Genomic DNA, 10,293 nt, shown 5'->3' with positions numbered 1-10,293 from the left:
GATTAAGCAAAAGTGTCCCATGGCAACATTACCTCTATTGTGCAACGATCATTACCTTAAGCTAGAGTGTGAAATCCTCTTTGATCACCATTCCATATAGACTGACGTTTTTTGAGCCAACCTTTAGTAAACAATTTGGTCTCCTCCTAACATGTTGCAGAAAATGATGAATGATGATTTCTGTGGTTTTACGATACCGAGAACGGAGATTAAATAAAGACACAGTTTAGGGAGTTTTTTTTAAAGGCATATTAGACAAACTGCAGAATCTCTCCAGGTGATTGTGAGAATATAAAACACCATCACAGTTGCCTGCAGAGATTACCCAGTCAGCCCAACACACACACACAAACACACACACACGCATGCTGTTCTGTGGTGGGTATGTGTAATATCCGTAAGAGTCAATTGGCAGCAGACGGTTAACACTGATCGGGATAAAGACCCAGCTTTGACCCCCCCCCCAACCTTTCCAAAAAGGTCCTGTGTTACCATGGTGACAAGGCCAAGGCACGTGCCTCCCATTGTTGAGCTGTATCCTCCAGGGTCAGCCGCACACCCAGTCAGAGGTCAAATGTCACCCAGGCCTCTCACTTAGGTCACCACTCGCCAGCCTTCAGCCTTTGACCCCAACAAACAGAGAGATAGGGGGAGAGAGGGGAGGACAAGATGGCCGAATTAAACATATTTACTCAACAATTCTCCATGATAACAAGACTGTTTAGGATATTCTGATAAATGTGTGTATTTGTTGTGCTTCAGGCCTTTTGAGTGCAGAGTAGCAGTGCAGTCCTGTGTGGGCAATGTACAGTGTGGTGGAGAGAATCACTCTGCATGTTACAGTATGTCTCCCTCTTGTGGTGAAATATGATGCTTTGAAAATGTCACATTTTATGTGGAATTCAAAGTGGCGCACAAAAATGAAGAATATGGGACATCCTGGTGGCCCTGTGGTTAAGACTTATAATACATACAACCACAACAAGTCCGGTTTGATTCAAGTCCTTCAACTTTCTTAATCTTTCTTGTCTACATCTGAACTGTAATTTATAATAAAAAAGGACCAAATAACAAAACATAGGCCACATTTATACTGAGATTTGTTGCACTGATGGTCTAAAAGTAGTTTTCTCATGTTTTTGACATGTAACTTAATGCTGGATTTACACAAAAAACATACTTTTACATATAATAGGTCCACATATTCATCGTGCTCATGCGTACATCCAGCTGAAAAGACCTCTTAACCCAACCTGATTATACTTAATTAACAAAACAATATCAGCTATTGGAGTTTAACTGACCAAATCAGACATATGTCCACACATTTTGGAAAGTCTTTTGCCAGAGGTGCCATCTTTTCCATTGAGCCTCAATGCATTTCGGGATATTCAGGTCATCGAGTTGCAAAGTGTTGCTCAGGCGTTGACAAAAGAAAAATCTTAAGTTTATTAAACGGAACAGGCTGACAGTCCACACTTTGTTAGGCAGTGAATGAACAGAGTGGTTTTGACAGGCCTAACCTCTTAAGCTTCGGGTCCCACTGAGCTCGGCACAGCTAGAGCTAAATGCCATCTGTCCCAACATCATGAGGCCCCCCCAACCTGTCCCCCAACAGTTTAGCATAAAAATCATGCAATACTGCTATTAATGAAGAATAGAAGATAATTCTACTCATCTGATAGCAAGTCCCTAAACTAAAAATAATACTTCGTCTTCAGTAAAGGCTTACTTTCGAGTAAGATATTTTAAAGCTGACCAGATTAAATGCTATGCAAACAATAGCTGTGCTTGTAATCCACATCATTTGGTTTTCAAAAGGAAACATGCAAGGTGTGTGCACTATGGGTAATCAGAAAATCGCATTCTTTGAAGACTTTAATTGAAGTTGCTGTGAATGTTTATTTATTTTAGGTTTAATTACCTAAAAAAAAAAATAATTCTTATGTTGTACCTCTCTTTCTGCCTACACCTGTAACCTGGGTCTTGGGCGTTTACGGGCCCTGATGTATGGTTACACTTGAAAATAAAGAACAGTCAAAGCACTGAAAACGAAGTGAGAAAAAGCTGAGAAGGAAGAAAGATAATCTAAGCTGGTGACCCTTTAATAGAGTTATTTTTTTAATAATAATGCTAGTCAAACTCTTTTACCAATAGTGGCTTTAATAAAAAGGAGCTAGCACAGAGTTTCAGCCTTACGTTGGGAAAGTCAAGCTCCTGCTGCACACTAGTCTGACACTGACAACCTATTCAAACTACAAACATTGTTTTCTTCAGTTAGTCTCTCACTGTGACTCGTCAATGGCCATTTCAAATTCGTTTTTCAACCAATTCGTTTTTTACGCTTTACTGACTTCCACATACAGCACTGAACAATAAAATAATGATATCACCATATGAACTTTGGTCTCCATCTTTTCACAATGTTGTCTGCTCCGTTAGCTGTCATCTAATGTTAAGAGCAAAGAACGACCTCTGTGCCCAGTAGCCAATGTGTGTTCTTCAGCACTTAATTAAAGCTCTGGACCTTCAATGTACAAGCAATTGTCTTTCTCTAACAAAAAGACTGACGCATTGCATCAGTTGGAGGTAAATCTATCAAAGGCGGCCGATACAATGGCCAGAGCAGCCCAAATTATGAAACAGGTCTGTAAGGGGCCTCCTGGTGAGCCATATTGTATTGTTTGTTGATGGTCCAGTTTGGAGTGAATGACATGTGGTGAGATTCAGATAGCACAGTACAGAAATGCAGATGTACATGTTCAATGCATGACTCCATAATTGTGAGTGCATGTGCAGCATGGTGTGCAAGAGTTGTATGAAATGATGTGGGGTTACAGTAAACGAGGCCATGCTGAGAAACACAGGCAACCCCGTAGACCTCTCAGAGGTGCACACTGGCTAAAAACAATTGAGATCTCCATGAACTGATGTGACATGTGTATGTGTCCCAGCCTTTCCGTTAGGAGCCCTACTACAGAGGTGGAGGAAAAAAAACTGTACGAAGAAAGGGAGGGAAAGTAGGATGAGGAGGGGGCAACAAGGTCTGAGCACAGAATCTGAGCGTGGTTTCATCTAATGTGCAGCCTTTTAGGCCAAATATAAGGACGACAAGATGCACATAAAAACAGGTTGAATATTTTCAGTCTTTTTCTCAATGATTTTTGTCGGTGGTCGGGTGGATTTATACAGCAGGATTACCAATCTTTATAGCTGCAATGATTGGTTGATTAACTGATTAAAGATAACAGTCATTTTTTAAGTATAAACAAAAACATTCTCTGGTTCCAGCGTCTCCAATACACATATTTGCCGGTTTAACATATAAACTGTAAATCTTGCACTACTGGTCGAAAAAAAAACCCAAAGATATTTAAAGAGATCACCTCTGATGGACATTTCAGTATTTTCTAACATTTTATAGACCAAGCGATTAATCGAGAAAATAATCAGCAGATATAAAATAATTAGTTGCAGTCCTACTAATCTTACCTATACAAAACAATCTGCTTGCTAACACCCCTTTTATACTCGACACTTCTCTATGGTACTGTGGACACCAGTTTTAATTTGCCTTTTGTTCGGTGTGGGACTGGCTGCCATTTAGCTCCTGCACTGCAGTGTCAGATGAAATGGTCCGATGGCACATCAGACTACTGACTGTCCTGACCATATTTACATCCCATCTCAGTTATTGGACGCATAATTCCTCCACGCATCTCTTCAATCTTATATTACCCACACACACATGCGGCCGACTACAATTATAATTTCATATGCCCCAGTGTATCAGCCACCCGAGCAATTTTCTGCCATTTAAACGTGAATTTATGTCTCATGTAAATGAGTGGGGAGTCGATTTAGACCCATTGAAGGACTGGCCTTTTCCCAGGGAGCATTTCTGTTATAGGCCTCTGGTCATTTCAAGGTCCCCGTTCATCACTTTGATTTAACAGACAGCACCCAGCACTGAATGAGGCCTCCCCATCTTATCCACTTCTCTCCTAACCTTAATACAACATCGCCAAATCTTACAGAAAGTAGTAACTCATTTTTTACAAAGCTTACTAGAGGAACAATTGAATGGTGTATCCTTAAAATAATATCGCCCCTCTGCTTACAGTTTATAAAATAGTTTCTTGAATTAAACTTGAATGTCATCAGTTCCTGTGATGGGATTATTTTTGACTCATAAAAATACACAGAACAAAAGTCATAATGTAATATTACATTTCAGCTATCTTTATAATAAACTGGCACATTTCACTGTATAGAAAAGGTATCACCTCTGCTCCTCTCTGAGATTAAGGAAAGCCCGTAATAGTGTGGTAACCTGCATGTACCATTGTGTGGGTTAACTCCCGTCTGTCTATGAAGGTGTTGGCAATGTTAGCACATGGCTCACCTCGAGCTGCGGGGATATATACTTTTAAACCCAACATAAGCAGAAGGAACTTAATTTATATCTAGTTGTTTAATAACTACTCAATTATGGGTTTCTAGTTCAGTCTTCACTTAATAATAACTTTATTTATATAGGACCTTTCGACAGGCAAAGCAAAATGATAGTCGTGATACTCAAAATACTTAAGTTCGTATTTTCAGTTGCGAACGAGGTTGAAGGAGTATTTTATATTTCTTTAAATGGCATGTTTTCAATGCAGAGGATAACACCCTTGACAAAACATTCTAATTAGTGCATCTTTCACAGGGTCAGTTATTGGCTGTTTTATTGGCCACATCACAACATAGTGAGCAGTAATATGTGACCTTTACAAAGAGCATTTCTTGACAACCCGGACACCCCCTTCAGTACAACCCCATCAGAAGGGCACGTTTCTTTTCACATTCATCCGGGTAAAAAAACATCTGTAGGTGTCTTTATGGATACTGCCTGCACAATGCAGTCAAACATTTAATTCCTTTAATAAACTTTTCTCTATTTCCTTTATATTGCTCTGCACACTTGAGTGGCAGAAATAGAATTAAAAAATATTGTTTTCACACATGACAGGGAACGAATATATTGAACTTTTATGAATCACTTTAGGGTGGCAGGACAGTTTTTACCTTCTTTAAGCACTTGTGTGTGGTGGGCTTTTTTCACAATATGTTAGCCACCGTTACAGATCAGTAGATAAATTTGAAGTGAACCCTTCAGCTGATCAAACTATGTCTGAAAGACAAGACCTTGAACACATGATCGATCACCTGCTCTTATCACAACAATAACCAGTCCACCTGCTGCTTATCACACGCACTCTCCAAAACCGTCGGCAGTATTGCAAAATACACAGAGCCTGCGGCATACTCTACCTCGTGTCTTATCCAAAACCCAAGGTCTTTACAGTCATCCATCAAATACAGCTGGTCTTTGCCCATACCATAGAGCTATAGTTAATTTGGTGGTGTCCTGGCTTGGTTTAATAAAATAAGTTGTTAAATTTTATGTTTAAAATAATTGAGCATATGAAAGACGACCAAATAAAATAACAAACTGGATATATAACCGGGAAAGGGGAAAATACAGAAAGAATGTGCCTTTGGATGATATTGGTCAAATCCGAAGTTCATATGGTGGTGAGGCACACACAGAGCTCTTTAACAAGTGACATCAGGTACATGCAGGGAAACAAGATGTCAAGCGGGCATTGTTTTGAGGCTACTTAAGGGGTATAGTTGCAGGGAGGGAAGGGCCTTCAATAACACGTCGCACTCATACTGCTTACAGTATTTACAAAGGGGTGATGTTACCTTGCAATCTTAGGAAGCAGCCTCCTCATCCTTTTTATTTAGTATATTTTTATTTTTATGCATTACAGACTTCACCTTGTGTACGTTCTAATGCAACTAGAGAACCACGCCTGATAGAAACGGTGTTTCTAAATCAAACACACAGTGACTGTGTACTTTAAGTCATACCATAAAATTTCACCTCTCGTCATAGTTAAAAAAGACATGGCACCGCACAAATGTGTTGCTTGAGTTACGGTGCAGGGTTAAGACAAAGTCCAGAGAAATGCAGTGTTGCAGGTAAAGTGCTGTGTAATTCCAGCCCTGAGAAGGGACTTAAGGGACCCAGGAAAAGAGCAATGCGGCTCACCGTGCATTTGTGATTGATGGTCTCTGTCTGTGCAATAGCTGACTGAGCAACATGTACATCTCTCTTATTCACACACTTAATGGCATGCACACATCCTATAGCGTGCACAGTCTAACATAATATGAACCACAACCCATATATGTAATGTGCATGTGGAGCCTCCCTTAAATACACATCGGGCCCGTCATGGTGGCTCATTTGGTTGAAGGAACATACCATTTGGAGTCCAACCTGGGATCTTCGTCATGTGTCTTCTTTCATCCTCTCCAATTGGTTCTTTCTGACGTCACGCACACTGTTGAATCAAAAAGGAAAAAAAACACGGGAACAAAATCTTTAAAATCCTTCAGAAATGTGCATAATATACATATCATTGTACTTTGTTGATAATATGGATCAACAAACTGCACACTGTATGAGCATATCCCCCCCCCACCCCAATGCTTGATCCTGTCACGTCTCTGTTGTCTGGTGCCAAGACATGTCTGGTCTGGCTTATGGCCAAGCTGGGCTGGTCGCCACCACAGCCCCAACAGCCTAGCAGGCAGGCCTAGCTTAATGCTGACACATCGCTAACATCAGCCAGGGAGAAGAGACCTCTGGGGGATGCTGAAACATCAGCAAAGCACCATTTCAGATTTACAAGGAGGGATACACTTGCTCATCTGCAGTAGAATTTAAGAAAATGTCACACGATCATTGTGGCCCTTAAAGGCTTAATGATTACATACATTAAAAGATACCCGTGAGGCCGAGACGATGTATGCTGGGAGAAAATAGTGGAAATGCTCTAAAAAAAAGCCACGCCCCCCACAAATAAAGCTATTATTCACATAAAGCGATCATAAAACAACTTTTACCATTTTCCTCTAAAAAGAAAAACATACAATATTGATATTGTCCTCATTTGCAGCAGTTCACATTCAGTGCAGCGTGGTGTTAAGGGTGTAGCATGCAAGAGCTACAGACACATATAACCTGTCTACATATTGGATAAATTGGTATTTTAGTGGTTTAAATGGGTTACATTTCGATCAAATATTTTTTTGTATAAACAAACATAAGGCAGTAATAAAAAGAGAACAGAATACCTGATTCCTGCAAAGAGAATATATTTTGTTTACAGGGATTTTGGGGGTAAATTGACCGAGCAGCGTTACCATTTATAAGAGTGGATGACATTTGCAAACAATCAGGATGTCATTTAAATGCCTGCATGATGAAGTGAGTTAAAATTACACCAAGTAAAAGAAATAAATAAATATGACTCTATAAAATAGAACTAAAAACTGACAGTACAGCTTCTTCACAATCCAGATCTTATATTTGTTCAGATGTATATGATTATAATGGTTGCCCTTTGTGCTTAGCAAGCCATGCAAATGAGATTGGCAGAAACGTGTCATCGATATGCGCAGATCTAACCAGGAGTGCCACTGATTGATGATGCAAACCTTCTCCCTATAGCCTTTTTTGTGACCTCTGACTTCTCACCCCTCAAGGGGTTAAACTTATTACCCTTTGACTCGCTCGACCTCTACTGTGAAAGGAGGTAGATTGAAGGATGACCACAGCTTAGGTCCTATTGGCCGCTCTCTGACCAAACTGTGGCCAGAGGGCTGACCATCCAAACCCTACAGGGATGTGACCCTGGCCCTGCCACACGCTCTGTGGATAATACTATTAACAGGTCAATACAAGCCTTAAAAAAAAGAAGAAAAAAAAGGGGGGCGGGAGCGAGAACACTGCTTTTACCAAAAAGGATGAGCAGAAGAAAGGGACGAGGGGGAGATATTGTGGAAGGAACAGATTTGCAGGATGGACTTGGAGGTTATTTGTCAGGTCTGTTTGAACAAATGGCCAACAATTTCTCTTCCAAACAGGGTTGTAATGACCTGGAGAAATTCTGAATGCCACAGAGAGACAATAAGAGAAGGACTGTCCCGACAACTTCAACATTGTTAAAAAAAAAAATATGGTAATTTACAGAGTGTATGACCATTATTGTGCCCTGAGCAAACACGCAAAAAGCTAGGAAAGTGAGCCAAGTGCAAATTCAAGACATTCTCGGGGTAGACTAAACCCCACCAACATAATGCGATCATTTTAGCCTAGTCATCCCTGTAAAATCATGTTAAAGCTCAGTATGTCACATAAAATGAAGATGTTAAATGTAGAATTGAAAAGAAATGTAGAACTTACGATTCTGTTGCATATAGAAATAAAATGTCCATAATAAATATTCTTTTAAATATATTAGAGCAGTGTTGCTTTACACTGTACCTCCCATCTCTAGTATGAGCAGAAGAGGGGTGTACTGGGTGTTTGCCAATACAGCACATTACATGCATGCAAGACATGTGCTCGCTCTCACACACACACACACACACACACACACACACACACACACACACACACACACACACACACACACACACACACACACACACACACACACACACACACACACACACGATTATTAGCCATTTTTGCTGCTATTTCCCTTATTTCTCTCTAATAAATCACAATCTGATTCGGCCTCTGAATAATGAAGTTTTTAATAGGACGGATAAACCTACTTTTTTAAAGATGAAACGGCAAACAATATGCAGCATGGCCACAACTCAACTGACTAATCGTTTTTTTTTTTATTGTGTTACTGTTACTGTAACAAATGCTGGGCAATGTGACAATGATGAACCACCCAAAAAACTCCCAAAATTCACTCTGATCAGCTCCAACTCTTTCACATCCACCATCACTACTATCACACCCAAAAAACCAACAATACTCTTGCTGTTACTGTAAAAATGTTGCAATGTATTTCTACTAGAATTGATTTGACTGCACGCCTCTACCCAAACATCATGAATACGCATATAGAGGGTGTACACAGGGCATACATAATGCGCTTTGTCTCACTCCACCCTTAAGAGTTCAGCCCCAATAAAAATAATAATATGCAAGACTAAATAATGCAACAAGCAGCCAAAGCTAGGACTCCTACAAAATTAGTTTAGAAAAAGGCATTAAGGGATGATAAAATCGAGCTGTGACACATGTAGCCGATAGAATCCACTCTACTAAAGTTGTCAGACCTGCGGCTACAGTAGGGCTTGTAAACAACCCTGCAAGCATGCATTCAGTGTCACAGAAACGCACATGCAATCTCACACAAACGCATACACATTAGTGGCAAAGGTTCACAGATTACTCTGAACAATGAAGAGAGGAAATCTTCGAGTGAAGAAGGAAAACCAAAACCAAAAGAAAACTAAAGAAGATTTGGGTTAAATGGCAAAAAGGAGAAAGAAACAGATTGAAACAGTACCTTCTAAAGCATCCATGTGATGAGAGAAGGGTGGGACACCTGCAGAACCTTGCATGGTCTATCCAGAGCTCTTCAGCGACTGCTTCCTCACAGAGCACTGTGTGTGTATGAGCCAGAGAGAGAGTATGTGTGTGTGTGTGTGTATGTGTGTGTGTCGGTGGCTGAGGGAGGGGATCCTACCCCTCCTCCTTAGGACTGTGCCTCCTTAACAGGATGGAGGGGTAGGTGGGGCCACTGCAATAAAGCAAACACACACACACACACACACATTTTCTATGGTTGTTATGTCCTCGCTGCTCTCGCTCTTTCCCGCCTCCACACTTCCATCTTTCTGCCTCTTTCCAAGACTTGCTCTCAACCTCCTTCCCTCGCAGACTTGCTCTCATTCCTCTTGCCTCGTGCTTCCCTCTGAATCTCAGTCTGTCTGCAAGGCTCTTACACTCTCCCTCTACCTTTCATCTCCCACCCCTCCCTACCCCTTGCCCCAATCCCTTCCTCTCTGACTGTATGGTAATATTAACATGCTCCCATTAATCTGAAGAGGAGAGGGACATATGCTGTTTCTGGCTGGTGGTCCACAACCTGCTAAACTCCTGGGGTGTGTGTGCTGTGTGTGTGCGTCCCGTCGGTCTTTAGTCTCGTAATACTACAGCACTGAGATTAAGCGGGACAGTCAGAGAGCATGGTGTGGTTGAGATGAAAAGAGAGGAGAGAGACAGCGGAGAGAGGAGTGGTGCCACGATCAACAGCAGTGAAGCACACTTTTTTTTTAACCTTTTATAGTTCTTCTTGCTCTGGGTCGCTGTGCCGCCACCCCTCCTCCCCTGCACTCATCCGGCCACCGAACACATATCCCATC

At 41.0% G+C, this 10,293-nt stretch overlaps 1 long non-coding RNA gene across 1 annotated transcript; it reads right to left on the bottom strand.

The window, feature by feature from the left end:
* Positions 1-461: 461 nt before the first annotated feature.
* Positions 462-9,541, bottom strand: LOC127373901 (uncharacterized). The gene is made up of 3 exons (XR_007886948.1): positions 9,435-9,541; positions 6,320-6,398; positions 462-621 (listed from the first exon to the last, which is right to left on the bottom strand). It is a non-coding gene; the product is annotated as an uncharacterized LOC127373901 (long non-coding RNA).
* Positions 9,542-10,293: the final 752 nt, after the last annotated feature.

This window comes from Dicentrarchus labrax, unplaced genomic scaffold (assembly GCF_905237075.1).
Source record: "Dicentrarchus labrax unplaced genomic scaffold, dlabrax2021, whole genome shotgun sequence".
Classification (NCBI taxonomy): domain Eukaryota; kingdom Metazoa; phylum Chordata; class Actinopteri; family Moronidae; genus Dicentrarchus; species Dicentrarchus labrax.
This window is presented reverse-complemented; position numbering and strand designations above follow the sequence as displayed.